This window comes from Cyprinodon variegatus, unplaced genomic scaffold (assembly GCF_000732505.1).
Source record: "Cyprinodon variegatus isolate N-32 unplaced genomic scaffold, C_variegatus-1.0 Scaffold1149, whole genome shotgun sequence".
NCBI lineage: Eukaryota > Metazoa > Chordata > Actinopteri > Cyprinodontiformes > Cyprinodontidae > Cyprinodon > Cyprinodon variegatus.
In genome coordinates, this window is record NW_015151602.1 from 158,164 (window position 1) to 170,063 (window position 11,900).

The following is an 11,900-nucleotide window of genomic DNA, read 5'->3' on the forward strand; positions in this document are numbered from 1 at the left end:
CCAGAACTAAATAGGTTTGATCTCCTTCTCTTCCAGCTTTAAACTCAGACACAAACAGATAAAGACCTTTTCAGCTTATTTCAATGGATTCTGTAGAAACAGATGCAGTAGAAACAAGTTTCATCATGTCGTTGCAGATCTGGGGTCATTAGTGACTCACCATGAAGTAATATGTCAGAAAAGCCTTGTGGCTTTGGCTGGGCTTCAGATCCGGCCTGCCGACATGCAATGCCCACATGGTTCATGTTACCTGTTGTTCCGACGCCCACGGCGGGGCTTTCAGCTTCAGACCTGTTGCTAATAGTACCAGAACCCAACAGCTCTGCTTTTAAATGATCCAAATCCAGATCTTACCTCACAGACTCCTTTAATCAAGTAGAAAATTGAAACATTTACATCATTATCATCCCTGTTTCCATACAAAGCAAAGAAAAAAGGTTCATTGATGGAGTTTCCTCATCAGTAAGCCCAGTCAGAGACTGGTGGATAACCGACATCTCATAGAGTAATAGTTACATGGCATGACTGATTATTAACTCCCAATCCTTTAGCAGATTTACACCCAGTATAGTTATAAATTCTCCATTTAAGGTAAATCGGTTAACCTTGAATTCTTAATACCTTTACTGTGCCTGCCTAGTATTGCCAAATGGTAAATCTGGGAAGGGGGCGAGAATGCCCCCCCTTCCCAGATTGAAACCTGGCTCCATACCACAGCCATGTTGACCTCACCAAGCAGCCAACCAGTTTGGAGTTCCCACATGTTGGTGGGAGGGAGGAAACTGGATCAGCCACAGACAGCAGATCTACCAATGGAACACAGTTAACCTGTAGTGCACTGAAGGAATCCATCAATCAGCGAAGCCTCTGAATGATCAGGATTAGCTTTATAAAACTGATCCACTAAAATTCTCCCACCGACTGAAACCTGAAGAGAAAATCTCTGCTTTCCTTCAAACCTCTCAGCGATTGAGAATCAGAAGCAGGCTTGGATTTAATGACAGACACAACATCCTGAGCCCAAACCTCAACAGACAGAAAGACAAATATCAGAGAAGTAAAAAGACCGAGCTGAGAGGAGATGTAGGAATAGGATGAAAGCGGGGTTTCCCACTGCGCTTGAAGGCAGCTTCAGCCGGAGCGTCAGCCGCTCATTGGCGCAGCGCAGCGCTGATGGATCACAGGTGGTCATCCTGATCTAATGTCAGTCAGTCAGAGAGCAAACCCACAGACCCGATGAAAAAAACACCTGAATCCGCGTGCATTGCATGGAGCTTTAAGTCATTTACCTTTTCTCCTCACAAACACGCAGACCGCCTCTGCTGGATGACTCCGCTCACCTGAGCTCACCTGTTCACGGACAAGGTGGAGCAGGAAATACTACTTGTATCCACGGGAAGAGACTCCGCCCCCTCGCCTGCCCAGGTAAACGTCCTGTCAAGGAGGGGGGTGATTATGTGATGTTAGAATGTTAAGAGATGGGGGGACAAGTGGGCGGAGCTAAAGAGGATAATGAGGCCAAAGGGAGCAGCTATGGAGCAAAGACGCGTCATGGCTGGTAGGCCTGTTTTCCTCCAGGTAGAGGGAAGGAGCTGAGCTGCAGGATCTCAGCAGCAGAGTCTCCGTCAGCTTTCAGGCCTGTTTGGACCTGTAGTAGACTGCCTGGTAATTTTCCAGCCTGGAGACAAACCCCCACCAGTTGACCCGTCCGAGGAGCAAAGACATTCCCATCATGCTGGAAAATCTGGAAATCAGGAAGGCTTTGGAAGAGGGAGACACGGCTGCACCAGAAACAGCATTCTAATGTTAACCAGCTGAAGATGTGGAGGTTCACGCTTCTATAGAGGAGCTGCACGGTGGGGCAGGCTGTAGCCGGAAAGTCCCCGGTTCGATTCCCGGCCCGGGGTCTTTCTGCATGGAGTTTGCATGTTCTCCCTGAGCATGCATGGGTGCTCTCTGGGTACTCCGGCTCCCTCCCACAGTCCAGAAACATGGCTGTTAGGTTAACTGGCTTCTCTACATTGTCCTTAGTGGTGAGTCTGTGTCTCTGTGTTGCCCTGGCGACCTGTCCAAGGTGGACCCCACGGCGCTCGCCCATAGACCTCTGGAGAGCGTGATGGAAAAACAAGCTGGATCTATAGCATAAAACATGATAAATAAAATCAGTTCAGTTGGTGCTGCAGATCTTCTGTTCCAGGAACTCCTCTAGAACCTCTGGAGGTGATTTCAGGGAGGAAGTTATGATGATGAAGATTATAGAGAAGAGTGAGCATCCTCTTGTTCAGACTGTTCTGGGGAGCGGCGGTCTAATAGTTAGACTGTGGTATCCTGAGGCTCAGAGTTCCAGCCCCACTCCCACAAACTGCCACTCTGAGCAAAGACCCTCCCCCCCACTCTGCTCCCCAGGCGCCGCACAATGGCAGCCCGCTGCTCCCCAAGGGGAGGGGTTAAATACAGAGGCAAATTTCTCCAGTGTGAGATCAATTAAGTTGAATTAATAGCAAAGATCTTCTGCAGAACATCCTACAGCATCAACTGGATAAAACCAGCTGCCAGAATAGTTTTCTGTTTTTATTTTATAATTTTTTTGTGTTTTAATTTTTAAAATCTATTTAAAAGAATTATTCAAATCTACATTAAGCCCTTTGTGATTGTGACGATATAAATCCCAGTTTTAAATATCAGGCATAATTACTCTGCCAGGCTGGTTTTATAAATGTAAACCTGAAGTAAGAAGTAACCAAGCTGGATCCAGAACAATAGTTGCTCCTTATTAGACAGAATGAGCTTAGCTAGTTTCCAGCTAAGGGAACTGTTCCTACAAGCAGAGCTACTCTTACTAGATTAGAGCAACATCTAAGGATTATTTTTCAAATCAGTTAATCTGTAGATGATTTTTTGACTAACTGATCAATAATCTCATAGCAAAAGGTTCATTAAAGATTTTTTATGAAATTTAACCAAGTGAAACTAAAATGTTTCCATTTGAGGAGTTACTGAAAGATTATATTGACATAATTAAAAAAAAATTTTTTTTTTCTTAAATGCAGAATGTTATATATATTTTTTTTTACAGTTTTGATATAATTCTTCGCTCTGTCAGCTAAAGGAATGTTTTAGAGTCTCTATGCTCCAGTTAACGATGAATCAGTAACTTAAGCAGTGGTTGATTATTTCAATAATCGATTAATCTGATTGTTTCAGCACTAAACTAGAAGATGTTTTATCTGGTTAGCAAAGCTTCCTGGGATTGATGCATGAAATGAATCCCTGCACTGCTCTCCTGAATGATGCTGTCATCAGACCTGCTTCATCACTTTGGATGGATGAAGTGTTCTGAAAATAAAGGTCCTTTAAACGGTTTTAGACACTAAATGTTTTTTCTTTCTCACTGTGCCGGTTCTGGACTGTAGAGAACCAGCTACTCTGCATCCTCTTAGAAACCTTCATCCCCTGATTCCCCTTCATAGAATCAACTTTACTTTTATTCCACCATCTGCTGCCAATGAATGTATAACAACATAAAAAGGTATTTATTTTGAAAAGGACGTACCCTTAAAATCCCAGGGTTTTATGATTTCAGTCTTTAATCCCTGGAATATTGCAATAAGTAGACATATCTCGTCCAGGAGTGACGCTGAGAAACCGGTCGATGCACATGCATAGTGCATGCATGTCGCTACACGCACGCCTGGTATTGCTGCAGAGTCAACAGAACAGCGCAGGTGAATGTTTACCGCCTACACTGAATCCTGCACTCAGCTGGTTTTCCTTAGAAAAGTTGGAACTGATCTGACTGGATGATCTGATTGAACAGTTTCCTTAAAATGTCAGTTTCTGGAGATGTTAATAAACCGAATTAAAAACTTTAATGTGTAAAAAAAAACACAATTTCCAGTAAAATAGTTTCAGTGAGGTTTGGTGTTAAAGACAAAGTCTCCCTCATCTCCCCTTTTCTGAGCTGCAGAGAGAGGAAGGAACTGAACACAGGAACCTAAAGACACTAAAAACAACAACTCCCAATGCCATCATGCAATGCTTTAAACCAGGACAGCTCCCAGGAAGGAGGAGTTTGTCCTCCAGAATCCCACTGACACCCCCAGAGACTCTGGGGGACATCCGTCTGCGGTCATCCGCCGGGTGTCTGCTGGGTGTCTCCCAGGTGTCTGCCAAGTGTCTTCCGGGTGTCTGCTGGGTGTCTGCCGGGTGTCTACCGGGTGTCTGCCGGGTGTCTACCGGGTGTCTGCCGGGTCTCCGCCGAGTGTCTGCCGAGTGTCTGCTGGGTGTCTGCTGGGTGTCTGCCGGGTGTCTGCTGGGTGTCTGCCGGGTGTCTGCGTGGCTGATCCCAGTCAGCAGAATGTGGGAGAGCTCTGGCACCAAACGTCTGTCTTTTCTCATAAAATCATAAGAATAAAGTCGCAACGAGAATAAAGTCATAAGATTACGAGAATAAAGTAATAAGATTACAAGAATAAAGTCCAAAAATTACAGAATAAAGTCATATGATAATAAGAATAAAGTTCTAACATTACGAGAATAAAGTTGTAAGATTATAAGAATAAAGTCGAAAAATTACAGAATAAAGTCATAAGATCATAAGAATAAAGTTGTAACATTACGAGAATATAGTCAAAAGATTATAAGAATAAAATCGTAACATTACGAGAATGAAGTCATAAGATTACAAGAACAATGTCGTAACATTAACAGAACAAAGTTGTATTTTATGACAACATTCTTCCCTAAAATGAGGAATGTGGAGCATCAAATGAAGTTATACTTTGGCATCATTTTGACAAATCAGGAAATCTTTTAGCACACTGAAGTTTATTGGCTCGATCTTTACTCCATAGTTTAGATGAACATTACTAACCGAGCTGAAAAGTTTGCTACTTCAGCTTTTCTAAAGTTTAATCGTTTTTGTTGATAAAGTCTTGTGTTCACTAAAGTTTGTGTTTATTTGGTGTAAGTGTGCAGGGATTTGCTCCAGGCTGTGAATTCACTCCTTCCTCTGCTGCTCTAAAGAAAAACACACCTTCTCAGAAAGGCATTCATAAAACTTTGTGGTAAGTTTCCTGATAATAATGTGGTGCCAGGCCTCCATCATTCAATGAATCATCATGGTACTTCATATCTATTTATAGCAAAACCAAGTTTATTTTTACACAATGCAGGAAACAGTCTAGAAATGAGTCAAAATGTCTTAGATTAAGCGTATTTGCCTTTAATGTAAGCAGGTAAATAAGATGATCTGCCAATGGAAGGAGTATTTTTACTCCTTAAAAAAGATAATTGAATATTATGTGCTTGAACTAAGAAAGTACAGCTCTTTTATCTTATTTTAATTGTAAATGCTCTTATTTCATTGGCAAGTGTCTCGATTCAAGAAAAAATGCACTTATTTTTAAAAAAAATTATTTTAATTGTCGTTAATGATCAGTTTATCAAGAATTTCCCTTAAAGCTTCTGATGTTTATCCATCCATCCATCCATTTTCTGACACGCTTAATCCCGAGTGGGGTGGCGAGGGATGCTGGTGCCTATCTCCAGCTGTCTACAGGCGAGAGGCGGGGTCCACCTTGGACAGGTCACCCGTCCATCGCTGGCTTCTGATGTTTAATTAAACATGACTAGTTCAAAATAAGCTCTGGATTAAACACACTGAAACTGACTGCATGTGCAAAAAGCTTGTTTTGTTTTTGTCCTGCAGCGTCCTGACCTGAACCCCCATGCAGCACATTTAAATGAAGTAGAGCCCACCCTGTCATTCTGGTTTTGTCGCCACCCGCCCCTCCAAACTTCTTTTTACAGGATATTTAGAGGAGCTATTTGCAATTAGTTTATCAATAAATTGGGCCCTTTGGATAGAGAAAAGGTCTTAATGCTTTGGGCTTAATAAGTCCATCAATGTCCATCAATGCACATTAGTTGCAGGATGTTTAAAGTGTAAAACTCTTGCTGGGAAGCTGGGTCTGCCGGTTTCCTCGCCATTAAATGGAGGCGGCTGTCAGCTGGGTGTCAAATAGCAGTGGAATTTTACGTGTAAGACTGTAGGGAAGGGTGTACCTGTGTGAACAGGCGTGTTCACATGCTTGCCCGTCTGAGCAAATACACACATAGGTACCAAAGCACTGTTGGCCAATCCGTCGCAGACAGGCGGCATTTCAGAAAGCCACCTAACCTGACTAACACTATCTATAGAGGATTTGCAGAAATATCTGACTGAGAGCCTCTTGGCTAGTTCGCGTTATGCGGCGGAATAAAATTAGCCACTTTGAAATAGCGTCCTAAAATGCATTTATGATGAGGTGAAACAAAAGGACCAGGAACTGCCTGAAACCTTTCCAGATCAGTAATTTGTTTATTTGCATGAGCTGCTCAGCAAACTGTGTTTTCAGCAACATGTAGACATAGCCTGGGGTGTAGTTTTACAGAGACCACACCCAAAGACTCACCCTGCAGACCAGGGAAGAATGTGTTTCATGCTCAAATACAACGAAGACAAATACATTGTCCATGATCTGGATTTGGTCTGCATAATGACACTGTGTGAAAAAATCTCCTTGGAATTAATGAACAAAGACCAAAGAAAATAAAAAGATGAATCTTGATGAAATGTGGTCTCCTTCCTGCCACAGTGTCAATCTGATAAAGACTTTCTTTATCTTTGTCTCGTGAACAATGTCTATGTCTCAGGAATGACCAGCATGTACAGTAGCAGCCATTTAAAACGGCCCTTCCCTGTCAACGCCGGCAAAATGGCAGCCCACTTCCCTGCAACTTCCAGCCAGGCTTGGACTGGTAATCTGGGATTATGGGTATTTTGCCGGTGGGCCGGTCCTAATTTCAGCGTGCGAGGGCCGGCCAAAGCACCTACTTGTACTTCTACAGTAAATGACACAAGGAGCTCCAGAAGTAATCCAATGCTAACTCCCTAAATGATGCATGCAATGTATAGAGCCCTTCCTTCATGCTCATCCTTGTGACTGTCGGCAAATGGTGTCATTTTCTATTTCTTCAAACTGTAAAATCCTTGCAACAAACTAAATTACAATGAAACTAAAATGCTTTCTTTAAACCAAACTACGATGTTGCTCTTATATTTGGCGAATTTATGTCTGAATATTTTGCGGTGCATTATTCCATTTCATTGCCCACATGCCGCCTTGACTGGCAGTGAATGCGACACACCGCTTAGCTTTCATGGATTCATTCTTGAAGAACTGCCTGTCTGCCTCTATATTGTATTGTTTTATGTTGGTGTTTTTACAACTCTCGGGCTGACGTTGTAGACCTAGTATGTGTGAGTAGGTGTCTGGCTGGCTTCGTGCAAGTCTGGACGTTACACAGCAGCATTCAATGTGGCGTCCATGTTAATAACCAAAGCCAGTACAACTGCATTATAGAATTCTTGGTGATGGTTGTGATGTGATGCTTGAAAATAGATCGCCTAATCCACAATGTGTATTCGTATTGTGTTTCACGTTTGACTGTGTGGGCCGGTGTAGATGGAAAAATGGCAGGGCCGATAATCGTTCCCAGTCCGACCATGCTTTCAGCCAAATGCCCTCCAACTTCCAGCCACTGGTCTTCTCCTGGGCGTGCATATTGTTTTACCCTGACTCCACCCTTTTACTGAATTACAGGGTGTGACCAGGAGATGGCGCTTCTCTTTAGATCTTAATGTCTACAAATCATGACAGAAAAATATTTTAGTACAAAGATTGATGTTTACAAAGGATTTGTAGGACACCAGCCAAGGACCAGCAAGGGACCAGCCAAGGGCCAGTCAAGGGCCAGCGAGGGACCAGGCAAGGACCAGCCTGGGACCAACCAAGGACCAGGCAAGGACCAGCCTGGGACCAGCCAAGGACCAGCCAAGGGCCAGTCAAGGGCCAGCCAAGGACCAGCCTGGGACCAGCCAAGTACCAACCAAGGACCAGCCAAGAGCCAGTCAAGGGCCAGCCAAGGACCAGCGAGGGACCAGGCAAGGACCAGCCAAGGACCAGTCAAGGGCCAGCCAAGGACCAGCCAGGGACCAGGCAAGGACCAACCAAGGACCAGCCAAGGGCCAGTCAAGGACCAGCCAAAGATCGGCCAAGGACCAGGCAAGGGCCAGCCAAGGACCAGCCAGGGACCAGCCAAGGACCAACCAAGGGCCAGTCAAGGACCAGCCAGGGACCAGGCAAGGACCAACCAAGGACCAGCCAAGGGCCAGTCAAGGACCAGCCAAAGATCGGCCAATTACCAGGCAAGGGCCAGCCAAGGACCAGCCAAGGACCAGCCAGGGACCAGCCAAGGGCCAGCCAAGGGCCAGCCAAGGACCAACCAAGGGCCAGTCAAGGACCAGCCTGGGACCAGCCAAGGACCAACCAAGGACCAGCCAAGGGACCATCAAGGAAAGTGGGGAAAGTTTGAGTGGCAGCTACTGTATGTTGGCTCACAAATGTACCTGCTACATCTGCAAACCTTTTAAACATTGGAATCCAGAGAACTGTTCTTAATTTTCACATGCAGATTAAAATCTTTTTTAAATCTTTAATTTCCTGATTTACCATCATTGTGTGTATAGAACCGTAGTGCCAGGCCAAAAAGTTTCTTTCACATTATAATAAGGCTGCAACAGCATTAAATTCTAGTGTATTTTTATTCCCAACAACTGATGCAATAGAAGAGTGCATCTGATCATCTCAACAATTCCTACATGGTTATGTGACCATTTCAGGTCTAAATGGTGTCCCATGCTCCTTAAATGATTCTAGCACAGTTTTAGCCCAATGAATCTTCAAATATGGATGCATCACTATCAGGATGAAGAAGTGAAATCTGATTATGTACACATTTTTTTCACAACCGAGTGTGAGGTTCATAAATTCACAATAAATCCTGTGATTTATTAAAATCAAATAAATAATTGAAACCAGCAATCCAATGTGATGTTCAATGCCATGAATGCGGGTGATGATATTTTGTAGTAATCTGTTCTATATCCGATTTGAAGCTTCTGATTTGTTTTATTGTTATTAATTCAGTGAAGAGATCAGACTGATGGAAGATCTGCATCATCTGAAGGACCTAAGCTTCCTCTAGAAGTCCAGTCTGCTCTGACCCTTCATGGAGACGGATTCACAGCTCTGTCTTCTGTCCAAACTGTCATTTAGGTGAACGTCCATGTATTTATACTTCTCCATCAACTCTCCCATGGAAACCTGCTTTTTCATGTTACCTAAATGTGACTCTGTGGGCACACTCAAAATAGCAGGTTAACATGTGTTTTAAAATGCGGATCGACCCGCTAACAATCCGCATTTGGCTCCCTTAATATTGGCAATAACAGCTGGTCTAACCCCTCGCTAAGTGGCCTCTGTCCCCCCATCGCTGGGTGTCTGGTGACATCATAATGCTGGGTTAGCATGGATGATTTTGCCAGTGCGTCAGAAATCAGGAAAGTAAACAATGGAGAGCAACATGGTAGGAAGCCATGGCGTAGTCAGTGTGTTTTATTGTTTCTCTCCATTATCTGTCTGAATCCCGCTCACCAGAGCTGATCCATGTTTATCAAACGAAAACAGAGTTGCTTCTGTTTGTTAGATCAGAAGCGATTGGTGTGATTTGTGGCCGTCTGTACGTTGCGTTTAATGGTGTCATGTAATTTAGAGGGTCGACCCGGCTCATGACTTTCCATGGCATGCCGATCAGAGCTGAGGAGAATTAAACGCGGGTTGCTTGCCGAATGGTTTGACCCGGGTAGACATGCGTCAGTGAGCTGTTCCCACTGCCACTAAAAGCCCATTGTTCCTGGGGTTTTTCCCCAGTGGGAAACAGGTATATGTGTCTGACTGATGAAGCACCCTGGTTACTTGGTCAGCAGGATACCCCTTTGGCTAACTGGTTGGCGCAAATCACTTCCATCTGGAGGCCTGGGGGATCAAATCCCACCCAGGCCCTCTGTTCTTTACCCTACCACATAAACAATCGTCCAATTTGTTTTCTTTACTCCCCAGATGGCTCCACCGTTAGGTAGGTTTACTTTGGCTATGAATAACCATTTGCAATTGCCCAGGGTATTTATTAATATTGATTTAGTAAAAAAATATTCGGTAAGGGAACCAAATGACTGTCAGAAAAAATAGTCAAAAAGCTCTCACTGGTGCTTGCTTAATATAAGGAATTTCAGCAGTGCTGTTTCATAATGTCTGAAACCTACATGAAATTGTGTCATTGACTGAAGTTATCCCACACACCAAGCACGTATGCAGTGATAGAGAGGGAAAAGATCCTTTTTAACTAACAGATTCTGCAGAGTGGGAGAACAGAGATAGAAGCAGAATGATGAAAAAGGGGTCCCTATGTCCTCCAGCAGTCTAAGCCTATAGCAGCAGATCTATAGAGATAGCTCAGGATAACCTGAGCCACTCTAACTATAAGCTTTATCAAAAAGGAAAGTTTTAAGCCTAGCCTTAAAAGTAGACAGGGTGTCTGCCTCACGGACTAAAATTGGTAGTTGGTTCCACAGAAGAGGAGCCTGATAACTAAAAGATCTGCCTCCCATTCTACTTTTAGAAATTCTAGGAACCACTAGTAAACCTGCAGATTGAGAGGGAAGTGCTCTGTTAGTCAAAGTTAAACTTGCATAGCTGCATTTCAGTAACAAGAGAGGCTACATTTCAGTTTAAAATGGGTAAAAAAATGTATATGAAAGATTTGTTATATTGAAATTGTAACCCTGTAAATGTTAAAAACACTCAATGTTCACACAAACTAAAGAGGATGAAACCTTTTTAATTCTTTGCAGATGCAAAGTTAATAGGTGCTAAATGTGCCTCTTTATGGTGTGTACAAAATGCAGCAGGATTGGTTCATTCCAACCTGAACCAGAAGAAGTAAAAGAACCAACACTTTTGGAGAACAAGTAAAGCTGCAGGAACAGAAGATGCAAACAGATCTGCAGAGCAAGGAGCTGGGAGAGGCCCCGGTCCCAGATGATCCCAAACCATCATTTCCTGTAGTGATACCAGACATAGGCTCCTCCAGAACCAGAACATGAAGTTAAAATGCTAGAAGCTGACAAACATCCCCCTGTGCTCCTGTAGGTTTGGACTGCATGGATATTTATTTATTATAAATGTATAAGGTTATATTAGATTTGGTAGGAAGTTATCAATTCAGAGCATTCTGGTTTCTATCAGTTTTTTTAAAAGCTTATCTTGTCTTATTTCCACTTCATTTATTAACAGTGCTTCCCTCAGAAACCCTACAGATTGGCACAAAGAGGACATCTGATATGGAAGAAGCTTTTGTTGTGCCATATGCCATGATCATGTTTTTTGGACATTGGGAAGCAGTGTTCATATTTAATCTTCACATAATGACAAGAGGGGAACATGCAGCTTTGGTGAATAACAGCTGGGGGACTTCTGCTGCCCCCCCCCATTTCAGCCAAGGTCTCCACAGGCAAGTCAAAGAGGTGTGACCAACCATGCTCCCTTCTGTGTGAGGACAGTAGAAAACAACAGAGAAAACCAGATTCTCTCTCCTTGCCTCCTGCACTCTTTGCCTGCTCTCCCTCGCCCATGAAGCTGGTCTTTGGCCCAGACTTTTGGCAGAAACCGCAGAGCGTGAAGAATTGTCCCGTACGCGAGGAGAGGCTGTTTTGTATGCAAGCAGAGATCGTTTTGTACTCAGGGGGACAATTTACTAATTATATTTTCAGTGCAATATTAGAGCCCGGTTTGTAAAACTAATTTTTATGTGTGTGCAGCATTTAAGCACAGTTTGAAAAAAAAAAAGTTTTATTTGTGTGTGACATTAGAGGAAAGTTTGTAACACAAGTTTTATTTGTAAACAATAAGATTTATTTGAGTGCAACATGTTTATTTGTGAGTGATAAGATTTGTTTG